Source organism: Anabrus simplex, chromosome 3 (assembly GCF_040414725.1).
Source record: "Anabrus simplex isolate iqAnaSimp1 chromosome 3, ASM4041472v1, whole genome shotgun sequence".
In the NCBI taxonomy this organism is placed as follows: Eukaryota; Metazoa; Arthropoda; class Insecta; order Orthoptera; family Tettigoniidae; genus Anabrus; species Anabrus simplex.
The window spans coordinates 301,772,331-301,785,859 of NC_090267.1; positions in this window are offsets into that span (position 1 = coordinate 301,772,331).

The following is a 13,529-nucleotide window of genomic DNA, read 5'->3' on the forward strand; positions in this document are numbered from 1 at the left end:
GAGCAATGTCAGCCTTGATGGTATCCTCCCAGTACCATTTGGTTTTCCAAGTAGTTCATCCCAATTGTTTTATTGTATGGAATGCAGGCTATGATAGTGAATGCTGCATACAGAATACGGTTGTACATTGGCTGTGCCTGTTTTACATGCTTTTCTGAATGTGTTTAGTACCTATCTTCCAACTGGTAATTGCATTGACATCGTTAAGATGTGTTGAACTCGGAGACCAGCTTATTGGGCTCTCTTGAAGGTATAGTCTCCTTTGGTGGTTCCGATCTCAATGCCACAGCTGATTATCCATTCCCCTTTTATTCCGTAGATAGTAGGTTTGATCCTGATTGAGGTTGGTGGCATTCATGTGTGCTTAAAAAATGACAACTCCATATTGTGGGCTTCCAATATGTTTAAAGACTCTCTGGGCGAGTTGGCCGAGTGGTTAGAGGTGCACAGCTGTGAGCTTGCATCCAGGAGAAAGTGGGTTCGAGTCCCACTGTTGGCAGCCCTGAAAATGGCTTCCTGTGGTTTCCTGTTTTCATACCAGGCAAATGCTGGAGCTGTACTTTAATTAAAGCCATGGCTGCTTCCTTCCCACTCATAGCCCTTTCCTATTCCATTGTTGCCTTAAGATCTGTCTTTGTTGGTGCGATGTGAAACAAATTGTTTAAAGACTCCTGCTGAATAAAATTGGATCTTGCCCAAGGTATTTTAACATACAGTTGACTGTGGCTGAATAATGATTGGGGTAAGTAGACTATCGACTTTTTCAAGAGTTTGTCTCTGCTCTTTTTTAACATCGTTACAGCCTCATTGGACCACATTTATTTAGGTTTCCAACCATGTTTACGCATCCTTGTCCATATGTCCTTCATTGTCTTAATGTAAGCATATCTTCTGTCCTCTGACCTGGGAAGTCGTTTCACTGGTTTGACCTCATCTTCAGTACCCTCCAATCTTGAATATTTTGTGTTTAGAGATGCGTCTATCTAGAACATCTTGTTCCGTTATCCCGGTCAGCCTTAAATCATCAGCCACTCCTTGGTGCCATCTGGGTTTACCTTTGAGATTCCAAACTTGTGTTAGGATCTGTTTCGTCAGTCTGCTATGAAACATACGCAACACATGACTGAAGAAAGTCAGTCTCCTTTTCCTGATGGCATCCATTACTTTGCCACCTTGTTATGCACTTTGTATTTTTTCCTGAGCTTCCATGTTCCTTTCTTTTTAATGGGTACTAAGATCTTTCTCCCTATCTTTCGTTCTAGTTTCTTCAATTCTCATTTTGAGGCTTTATTTCTCAAGCTCAGTGTTTCTGATGTATAATACAAAGGGCACTAGAAAAGTTTTGCAATACACAAAAACGGTTGGCTGGACACCCCTGTTATGGTGAGGGATGAAAATAGGGGTGAAGACCGGTCTAAGAGACAGCAAGGCGCGACCTTCACACCAGTTGTTACCAAGCAGTGGGATTGAAAGCAAGTTAAGATGTCCGTGCAATTATCCACTACAATTTTGCTCGTGGATTAACTGTTGACCAGTGCCTGGAGGAAATGACTCCTGTGCTGGGGAAAGACTGTCCACGTCGGACAATAATTTCCCACTGGTACAAAGAGTTCCAGAGGGGAAATTTTGGGGTTGAAAACGATCCTCGTTCTGGGCGACCGTCTGAATCAGTGACTGAGGAAAACATTGAAGCTGTGAGGAAAATGTTGCAGCAAGAGAGGTGATTGACATATTGGCAGGTAGAAGAGACCCTCCACATCCCTGCACCAGCTATTCATTCAGTTCTACACGACCATCTCCATGTTAGAAAAGTTTGTTCCCTGTGGGTACCCCATTCACTTTCAGAGGAACAAAGGGCACATCGAGTGAAATGGTGCTGAAAAATGCTGAAACAGTTTGAAAATGGGACTTCACGTAACGTCAATAGCATCGTTACAGGTGACGAAACTTGGTGTTATTATTACGATGTCCCAACAAAATCCCAGAACAAGGTGTGGCTGTTTTAAGATGAGGGTACTCCTGTGACTGTGCGAAAGTCAAGGTCAGTGAAGAAAAGGATGATTGCATTATTCTTCACTAAATTGGTCATCCTGACTCGGGTTGTGCTAGAAACAAAAAGGACAGTTACTGCGAAGTGGTACAGTGAGACTTGCCTGCCTCAGGTCATCCAGGCTCTCAAGCAGCTCCGTCCAAGTTCACGGCTCAACACTTGGCTCTTGCATCACGACATTGCTCCAGCACATCTTGCCAATGTAACAATGGATTTTCTTGCCAGATCAGGGTTGACTGTGCTTGATCACCCTCCATATAGGCCTGATCTTGCCCAATGTGACTTCGCACTCTTCCCAGAAGTGCAGATGAAGCTGAAAGGGCAGCGTTTTGCATCCGACGAGGAGCTTCTGACAGCATGGGATCAACAGTGTGAAAATGTAACCGAAGAAAAGTGGCAGAGTTGGTTCAGTGACTGGTTTTGACATATGGAGAAGAGTATTGAGTGTGGTGGAAATTATTTTGAAAAAGTCTAAAGCGTTCACTCACATTGCAAAACTTTCCTAGTGCCCTTTGTAAAACTTCTGGTCTTACAACTGTATGGTAGTGTTGGATCTTTGCTCTCCATGATAATGCTCTCTTATTGTTTATCTCAAGAGTCTTCATGTATGCTGCATTCATTTTCATTAATTTTACCTCTACACCCTGTTTTTCATTGTTCTTTTGCACATCGCCCTGTGTTGTTTTTATCTTAAATGGACTCTCCTTAATATTGGCCATGTATTTTTTTCTTCTTTCCATTGAGACTTTAAGACCTATTTTGCCTATCTGATGATAAAGTTCCTCAAACTGTTGCTCGGCTACTTTGATGGATGGTGCTAGGATTGCAAGATCATCTGCAAAAGCCAGATCCCTGTGCTTTATTAATGGTCATACAGAAGGCTATGTACGTGAACTATTTTCTCTTAGCAGCATGTAAGTTATTAGGAACGTTCTGTCATCTGTTGAGTACATTTAGAGCCGAGCTGAGTGGCTCAGACGGTTAAGGCGCTGGCCTTCTAACCCCAACTTAGCAGGTTCGATCCTGGCTCAGTCCGGTGGTATTTGAAGGTGCTCAAATACGACAGCCCCATGTGGGTAGATTTACTGGCACGTAAAAGAACTCCTGCGGGACTAAATTCCGGCACCTCGGCGTCTCCGAAGACCTTAAAAAGTAGTTAGTGGGACGTAAAACAAATAACATTATTGAGTACATTTAGAAGCTGGGGAAGGCCAGAGAATCGAAGAGTATCTAGCAGAGAATTGTATTCTTCTATCATCAGAGTATGTGTGTACTCTCTTGCTTCACAGGTAGTAATCAAACATGGCTGCATGAAATGACATTACTACGGATGAAAATCACATATATCGGAATATTTTTAATGAATGTGTTAGTCACTGAGCAACCTGATAAGTACAGAATATATTGCAGGTTAGGGTAAGCCTGATGTATTCACAAAGACGCACACAAAATGCTGTCACTTGCATACACAGATTTTTTTTTACAATTATTTACGAGTTAAACACACACAACCTAATAAATTGCTGTCACAAACAAAACACTACTACGAAAACATCAGAAGATTACGACTGCCTTCTTGAACAGTTGACTGCTGACTGCCACATTAGCATGTCGGCATACACACAACACGTGTTCACAAAAACAACTCCTGTTAAACAATAACTCCTGCTCCACCATCGAGACTGTCTATATAGGTTGCCTGGCCAGGCTTCTAGAAGGATATGTCACAATAAACCTCATAAATTCTAGAGTGCCTAATATAATACAGTAGTTACAATGTAAAGAACATTCTAAAACCATTTAGTGTCAAAGATATGTTATTCTGGATGTTACAGTATGTTGTACAATGTTACTGTGGATTATACATATATACAGGTAAAAATAAATCGTATACTATTAATTATATATTTTTACAATAACTAAACTCATATAAATAAATAAATAAATAAATAAATAAATAAATAAATAAATAAATAAATATATACACACAACACGTTTCATGACATAACCTCACAAACAATGTGATCGTCTGAATACGTAAATAATAATAATAATAATAATAATAATAATAATAATAATAATAATTCGAGCTCGATACTTGCATTATTTATCCATGGGTTAAAGAATATTGTTTTCATGTTATATCAGTTTATTACACTTGTATCAAGCCTTCGCTGCAGTTATTGAAATGATCATTTAATGATTTGATTTGTATGATTACTCGAAGTTGTCTAAACTTAGAGACCTATCAGTGTCTCATGATTCACCGGCAGTTAATTCTGGAGAGAATAAAACCGAAATGAAGCAGATTGGTCCAGTAGAACAGATGGACGGATTTACCAAGGCTGTTTATAGTAAACTCTTTTAATATATAGATTTTTCACGATCGCATTTTTGATATTGAGTTTCAGCTTAGCAGGCCGTACTGAGTATGTACAATACATGCTGAAGAGATGATCTCAAGTGCGATCTGAACCCACAAATATGAGCTGGACCACTATAGTTTAATTGGCAAAGCATCCAATGCAAAATTGGAAAGTTGTTGCTTCAGGTCTCCCTGGTATCCATTTGTTCTGTGCTTAACATCTCTTCAGCATATACTATATGTACTCAACGTAACATAATAAGCTGCAAGTCTATTTTAAGTACAATGCAGTCATAAAAAATAAATAATCACTTGAATTGACATTTGGCAGGCTAGAAGAGTTTACTATATAACTATAGAGCAAATACGATCTAAGCTACTACCATAGCTCAATCAGTATAGCATCCAGGGAGAATCAATCAGTCAGTACCGATTTGTATTTAGGGCAGTTACCCAGGTCACAGATACCCTATCTGTTGTTTTCCTAGCCTTTTCTTAAATTATTGCAAAGAAATTGGAAATTTAGTGAACATCTTCCTTGGTAAGTTATTCCAATCCCTAACTCCTCTTCCTATAAATGAATATTTGCCCCAATTCATCCTCTTGAATTCCAACTTTATCTTCATTTTGTGATCTTTCCTACTTTTGAAGACACTCATACTTATTCGTCTACCAATATCATTCCACACCATCTCTCCATTGGCAGCTCGGAACATACCACTTACACGTTACAATTCTCATTTTGGTTCGTATTGAAATGTACGTTAAGACAAAGAATGTTACAAGCGTTTATTAACTTCCACCTATTCAATACAAAGTGAGTTCTTGTGATTAGGAATTATATTTCTTAGAATTGAAGCTTCCACGGTGTGAAGAATTATTTAATTTAATTTCCGGGTTGAACCGTGTTGTACTTGTACGCACATCACGTACAGTTTGCCGACGTTTCAAATACATTGCAGTATTCTTTGTGAAGGCGACTGAAATACCCCTACTCGATCCGAGGTAATCAGTCTCCCAGGCAGAAATTACACTACTAGAGTGGCCTTGATCTTGGCCTTTTATATCCAGCCTTTCTGGCTGACGTAAGCCCTGGCTGTCTCGCGAGATTTCTGGAAAATATGCATCACAGCCAGGTAGTGGGGACTTGCCCGCGCTGTTATGTAATGGGATTGCGGCCCGTGTGTTTATGTTGTGGTCTGTATGTCTTAAACTATGAATGATAGGCATCCAAGAATTACTGATTTTATATCCTTCTTCTAAATTTGTTGTTCGGATGTTTCTTGATTTCGATAGCCTCGCGGATTTTTCTTTCCAGATTCCAAGGGATAGTTGCTAGGATCTTGGTCTTGTCAAATTTTGTTATATTAAATACAGGGACATGTTTTGCCCATTATATGGGCATCATCAGCCTTACACTCATACCTGTAGGATAAAAATCAGGATGCTGATTGTTCTTAATTAAAGTTTTGAAGAGAAAAGTACATATCATAAAGTTGAGGATACTTGTTGTTGGTATTTGTTTAACATTTACGTACTAAAATTCGTCTAAAAGATGAAAGAGTAGGATGACTGTTGTTACAACAATCTTACAATAAAATCTTTCCTTACAAACAGTCCTTGGTCCACCTATTCAATACCACACAATGTTATAAAATAATTTATAACATTTTATTATTCTTAGTACCGGTTTATATGCTGATGTGCGTCATCATTATCAGCCATAAAATTAGAAAAGCATACAATGACAATGTTACAAAAACAATGCATAAAGTGTACACAAATTTTACAAAATTAGGCATGAATTAATTAAAAACATGATCGTAAACATTAACTTATAACCTAAAACCGGTACTAAGAATAATAAAATGTTTTAAATTATTTTATAACATTGTATGGTATTGAATAGTTGGATCTTTTTTGTTCCCATTAGATTCTCGGTTCAATACGGAATTAATATGAAGTTTTTAAACTTGAATAAAACTGTGATATCAAGTTGCATGTTATAAACTCTATATGAACACATTTTTGGTGTGTCAAATTGAACCTGATTAAAGTTGCCCCATAATGGTTGAAGGCGTAAAATGTTAAAGAATTTCCAGTATTTCCAGAGCGTTACCTAAAATACATAAGGAAGATATACTTCCAATCATCAGTTGTAGAAATAGACTTATAAAGCCTCAAAGTATATCCACAACTTTCTCAAAAACATTACAGATTTAACAATACATCCCAATTAAAGAACTCAGTAGACTTTTGTGATATTTTAAAGAAATTCACCTTACTACCCAACCACATAATGTGCTCCTTTGACATTACAAATGTATTCTAATGTGCCAACTAAAGAAACCGTAAATATTATCAAAAACATCCTCGCCAAACATAGTAACCTTAGCAAGCTTGAATTAGAAGACTTCATAAGAATCCTAAATTTTGTGTTAAAAAACAACTATTTTACATTTAACGGTAAAATTTACCACCAAGCTATGGGAGATCCCTTATCAGGCAACTTGGCTAACATCTATGTGGATTCATTAGAACATCATAAAATAACGACAAAAATAAAAGGCCGTAGCTTGTTGGTTTGGTACATGGATGACACGTTCGTAATAATTAGAGCCCGGATTTCCATGCAAATGCATGTTTTTAAATAAGCTGGTTACACTTCTCAAACTTTGCATATATTCATTTTATGGCTGAATGATTCCAAATATCCATTCATTTTCCCTGCATTTTTGCATGTTTTGGCCTTTTTTTATGAAAAATTCATGCATAATGCATATTTTGAAGATTTTCGATTAAACAGCAAATATTTGTTAATAAACTTAACCATGATAGGTTAATATTGTGTTTGGTCCGTATTGACTAGTCTCAATGTATAATATAACTATTTAAAATAGTTTATTTGAATCCGCCTTGATCAATACACTCATTAAATGAAAGAAAAACTATTTATTAAACCAAACATGTTTTGGGAAATCTCAACCATTCCCTTCCTCAGTGGTCAGATCAAAGAACAAAACAATATCACACAATCTTTTGTTTTACAATTTAAAGAAGTATTGTCCTAATATACCATATCAAAGAGTAAAAAGAAATATTATAAAAATTATCAATACATAAAATTTTGGTTGAACTGAATGAGAATACTATATAAATTTAAAATCTTCAAGTTTTTCTTCTTTTCTTCTTTTTGCTCCTTAAATGATCATATGCTAGTCTATACAGTGGGTTATCTTCTGCACTTCTCTCATTTAAACTTGATTCAAAATTATTTTTTTGTGTAAGGTGAATTTCTTAATTTTCCAAAACATTTGGCAATGGGAGAACATATGATTGAAATGAATCATAAATTTACAGACATTTCCAATGACATGAAATTACATTTGGCCAAAAAGGGAAAATTAATGAATGTTTGGAAAATTTAGAAATTTACCTTACACAAAAAAATAATTTTGAATCAAGTTTAAATGAGAGAATTGCAGAAGATAACCCACTGTATAGACTAGCATATGATCATTTAAGGAGCAAAAAGAAGAAAAGAAGAAAAACTTGAAGATCCTAAATTATATAGTATTCTCATTCAGTTCAACCAAAATTTTATGTATTGATCATTTTTATAATATTTCTTTTTACTCTTTGATATGGTGTATTAGGACAATACTTCTTTAAATTGTAAAACAAAAGATTGTGTGATATCGTTTTGTTCTTTGATCTGATCACTGAGGAAGGGAATGGTTGAGATTTCCCGAAACATGTTTGGTTTAATAAATAGTTTTTCTTTCATTTAATGAGTGTATTGATCAAGGCGGATTCAAATAAACTATTTTAAATAGTTATATTATAGTGAATGTTTGGACGTTTAATATTGTAACATATGACTTTTCCCCTGACTTTTGACGAATATATATAATGTTAACTTGCACGATAGTGCCAATTATGTACGGTATGTTGTTGGCAGAATTTGGGAACTTTTTTCCATGTTATACAGTATGTCTACTACTGAGAGAATGTATTCCTGGTATCCTGTGTGACAGCCAAAGTTAGTACATACGGTAAAAGTCTTATAATTCATTTAAACAAGCACTTTCTTATCTGTCACATGAGTAAACATTGACGTAACGCCCCGCGTCGATCTCTATAATTCTTAGGAATAAGTTATGCTGTGCTATAAATTGAACCTTAAATTGTGCGTTATTAAATGACAGCTCATTTGAACAGTCAAACGAAGTGGTCTGTTCAAATACTGACTTCGAATTCGTCAAACTTTTAATAGACGCATTATGGTGAAACTGCAAAAGATGTATAATTTGACGTCACTTTGTCCCAAATGTCTTCATTTAAGTATGCACTTGTCACTTCTTTATGATGTAGGGAGGTCATTTTTTGTGTTCAAATATGCTGACAGATAAACGGATGAGCTTAAATCAAGACAATTGGAAGAAATTACGGTAATTGTTGTACAATGATCAAAAGGAACGGAATTTTGATAGTGCATATTTTTCAGTTTATTGTGCATGTTCTGCCATATGATAGTGCTTGAATGCATGCATATTTTGAAATTTGATAGTGCATGGAAATCCAGGCTCTAGAAATTAACAAAAAACGTGCTATTTGTATGGGGCGTCACCCTAGAAAGATCTTTTGCCCCTACATGCACCATATGTTAGGAACTTGTATGTATTTGGAAATTGCGGAAATGTAAAGTGTTGAATGTGAGGAAAGTAACGTTAAGGATGACACAAACCCCCCAGGGATATTAATCATTAAAAAAATAAAACCTGTCCCGGCCAGGAGGTAACCCGGGGCCGCCGGGTGACAGGCGGGCGCATTGCCCCCTACACAGCGGGGCCGGACGGGGCTCTAGTAATAATCAATAATGAACTCAATAATAGCAATGAAATTGTAGATTTTTTAAACAACCTCGACCATAATATTAAGTTCACCAAAGAGGATGAGGTCAGTGGATCCTTAAATTTCCTGGATGTCACAGTAACACATAATAATAGTTTTGATTTCCAAATATACAGGAAACCTCCTCACACCCCAATAACAATAAAAAATTCATCATTACATCTTAACTCCTATAAAATGGCTACCTTTTACAGTTTAGTTTACAGAGCTCTAAAAATCTCTCTGACACCTAAGAACCTGAAAACAGAACTCAATTATATTAAGAATTTGGCAGAAATTAACAGGCATAATCCAGAAATGATTAACCGTTTAATCAACAAGGTTAAACTCAAATTAGCAACAAACCGCATCCCTGACAGACCCAAAAAATCTAAGTTCTTTTCCTTCAACTACAACATTCCAAGTTTTTACCAGGTCTCGAATCCCATAAAAAAGCAAAACACCAATATAGCTTTTAGGCCATCAAACACTAACCAGAAATTATTTTTCAATCACAACATAGTTCAATTCAAACAGTAACATTTACTCAGGCTCAGGCATATACAGGCTCACATGCACCCAACGTAACGTCTCGTATATCAGTCAGACAGGCCAAAATTTTCACACAAGATATTTGGAACACTATAATGCCAACAAGCACATCAAATTTTCAGCTATAAGTTCCCATATGAAGGAGACAGGGCTTTAATTCACAACTATAGAACAGGACCTTACAATAATTAAAAGAGTAGGTAAAGGGAAATTGATGAATGAACTAGAAAACATTTATATATAAATTTAGACTAATACTACAACAAAAATCTAAACCTCAATGAAATAATTGAAGTCAAAAATCCCTTGTACGAGATTTTACCCAATTTATTGGAAACACTAAATTTAAAACAAAACAACATTCTTAATAATCTTAAATTATCATCATTAGAGACAGAAATTTGCCTATTTGCCTATTTTATTCCTGTGTTCATAAACATAGGCTTTAGAGGGATAAATTCGTTTTCGGATCTTTTTAGCTAGATTTTGTTGGCTTTATTGTGCCTATAAATGCCTATTTCAGGGGTTTGTGCCTCTTTGGAGTATAATTGCCTATTTGATGCCTTTTGACTGTATTTTAAGGAAGTCAATTTTATTCCAGTGCATTATATTCTAGCTGGTGTGCTCGACAGAATTATCTCTCATTTCTCAATATCTGTTTACCCCTCAAACAAAAATGGGAATTCTCGGAAGTCACCAGGAATAGTGGTTGGGAAATATCCATCAGGATAAACAAGGAATAATTTGATATCGAAGCCTTCAGCCCCTCCAACCTCCTAAGACATATGCGTGAACCAATCAACGTCGAACTACGTTGCACAACCCATAACCCCTATACCTTCCTTGGATGCGAATGCTTTATCTTCAGAACGTGTTGTGATTTATTGTGAAGAAGAAGAAGTGTGTCTGTGGCAGTGCCCAAAGAAAAATCGTCGAAGTCCTACTGGCTGAAGCAGTGGATCATGGGGGATCTTAATTTCACTACAGATGAAAGGGTAGTCTTCCGCCAAGCTTGCTGGTAGGAGGTAGGTTCGTATATTCCTCTTCTTTTCCTTTTATTTTTTCTGTGATTGAGAACTGTGATCGAATTTCACTGTAGCATTTATAGGCCTGTTAATTTATGTATTGTGGCAAAATGTTTTGTTGCAATGCTGTATTAGTCGTGAACTTTCAATGTTTTTATTGCTAAAATGTAAATAATCATTTCATTACTGAACGAGGAGTTAGAACATCGGTAGTCTCTTGTCACATAGCGGATGAAAATTAAAAATCGGTATTTTGAACTGTGATTCATTTCCTGTGAAAATAGAGGTTTACAACTGAAATGCAATTTAAAAAGATCGTGAGCAACTTTCACCAGCGCTATGTGTAGGCTATAGTGAACCCCATTACGCTTCTGCTAAGCCTTCGAGAAACATAGGTTACAGATCCAATGTGGCACGTCTAGGACGAGTCGCAGAGGCTAGACATACAACATGGCATGGCTCGGACGATGTCACAGCGTGTTTTACAAGACCAGGCCAGTGAAAAGACCGCTGGTCTGGATTGGTGAGGTCCGGTTAGTAACCGTTGTGCTGGGGAGCAAGCAAAGACAATCTAGGGGGCGTAAGCTCCCAGGTAAGGGCCGCGAAGTGGCCAACAATCCTCTAGCCTCCCATCTAGAGTCTTGCTGAATTGTGACAAAAAGTAAGGTTATGGGTGCATGCCATGACAATTTCAAATTACATGGTTTTCTAATTTTCAATGAGGGTGGCATCTATGTGGGCGCACATGATGCAGGAACTATTGCAGGCAACAGAAGATAGTCTTCATGACAGCTGACCGGCTGATCAAAGCCGGCGAATAGCATGTAAGTAAGAATACTGCTAGGGGCAGATTGGTGGGTCGGTAGCAAAGATAAAGGAGGGAGCTCTTCGCTACGCTATTCAGGTACCGTTTCACATCATTTTTATTATTTTTTCACCCGGTGAACTCGACATGATACAGCCAAATTAAAACTGAAAAATCTTTGAGAATATATTTTCATTGCACGTTATAAATTTCATATTAGAGCCCGTATTGTCAAAGTATCAACTTGTGAAAATTTAGATTTTATAATTCCACCTTTACAATACAACATATTTCGTCCTTTTATAGGACATCTTCAGTCACAAATACAAATACATAACATTAAAAATAAGGCGAGGACACATTAAAATAAGTAAATGCAAAGTCTTTGTATACTGTGACGCGGCGCGATAGCGTCTTGTCAATCTTCAATGTTAAAATGGTGCGGTGTGAACAAGATATGAAGCATGAAGTCCAATTAAAATCACATGTTAAAACTGTTGTTCAAAACAACGAATTGTCAATTATAAAACTCCGTAAGTGGCTATGCAAATAAAATTATGTGCATATTGTACATAAAACAGTGTTCTGGTGATCCCACCTTGTGATAGATTTCTTGATTAGGGGGTGGAGTTATACTGATGCACGTTGAACCTGATTGTGTGTTGACAATAGGGGCCTGAAAAGTATTGTAAAGGTGGAATTATAAAATCTACATTTTCACAAGTTAATATATTTTCATGTAAATTACAAATTCCCTTGTTCCTACTTTAAAGTTTTGTACTTCTGGAAACATCATGTCTAATAGGTTTTTTTATGAAACAAATGCACAATATAAATACTAGCATTATTGCCAATTAGCCCAGCTGTAAAAATATAAGATATAGGAACAATGTAATTTAAGTCAAATTATTTTCCAGATCAAATGTGGAATAAGTACCATATAGATCAAACTAGAAACACTGCGATGCACCTGACACGAGTAAAAAATGTTGTATCAACACAGCCTTTCTACCCGACCACTGTGAAGAGCGACCAAGAACAATTTTCTTCAGACCTATGCACTGCAAAGGTGAGAGCATAAGTACTTCAAACTTCAACAAGCTGCCAGGAGCATCAACGAGTTGGAGAAGAGTGGCATGCCCCAGATGGAGTCATTTAAGATTTTGCAAGAAATCAGGGGAAGTTTTGACTGAACCTTCGGGAAGGTAGCCGCTGTCAGCGAAAAGTTTGGTAGGGTCCTGCAGCGGAATCCAGGATGGAAAGCGATGGTAAAAGTAACCAGGGTGTTACGAGGTGAGGCAGATGAAACAATGGAACTAAGGCCAGATGAAGTAGCTTCACTGAAGTTTTGTCCGATCATTCCATGTGATGTTGAGAGATCTTTCTCTCAGTACAAAACATTCTGCATGACGAGAGAACAAGACTGTTACCGGAAAACCTTGAAAAGTTGCTTGTTGTAAATTCCTTTTATAGTAATGGAATGTATTATTAGATGATAAGTAATTTTTTATGCCTATTTTGTTGCCTATTTTTCACGTTAGTGCCTATTTATATGCCTGTTTTGGCTAATTTAAGAGCCTATATGCCTGCCTATTTTAACTGTTTTTAGTGCCTATAATTCTTGTCTCTTAATCATCATCACAGACTCCTACTACTTTAATAAACACGACTCCCTCCCTGTCCGCAAGCCTCCCGCAACCAGCAGCACATAAACATAATGCCCCGCCTATCCCCTCCCATCCACCGCACCCCTGTCCCCTAATCTCACATCGATATAACACTAGAAGCGCAAGTGTCAATCATTCCAATGCTTCCATAGCAACTGATCAACATCATAAC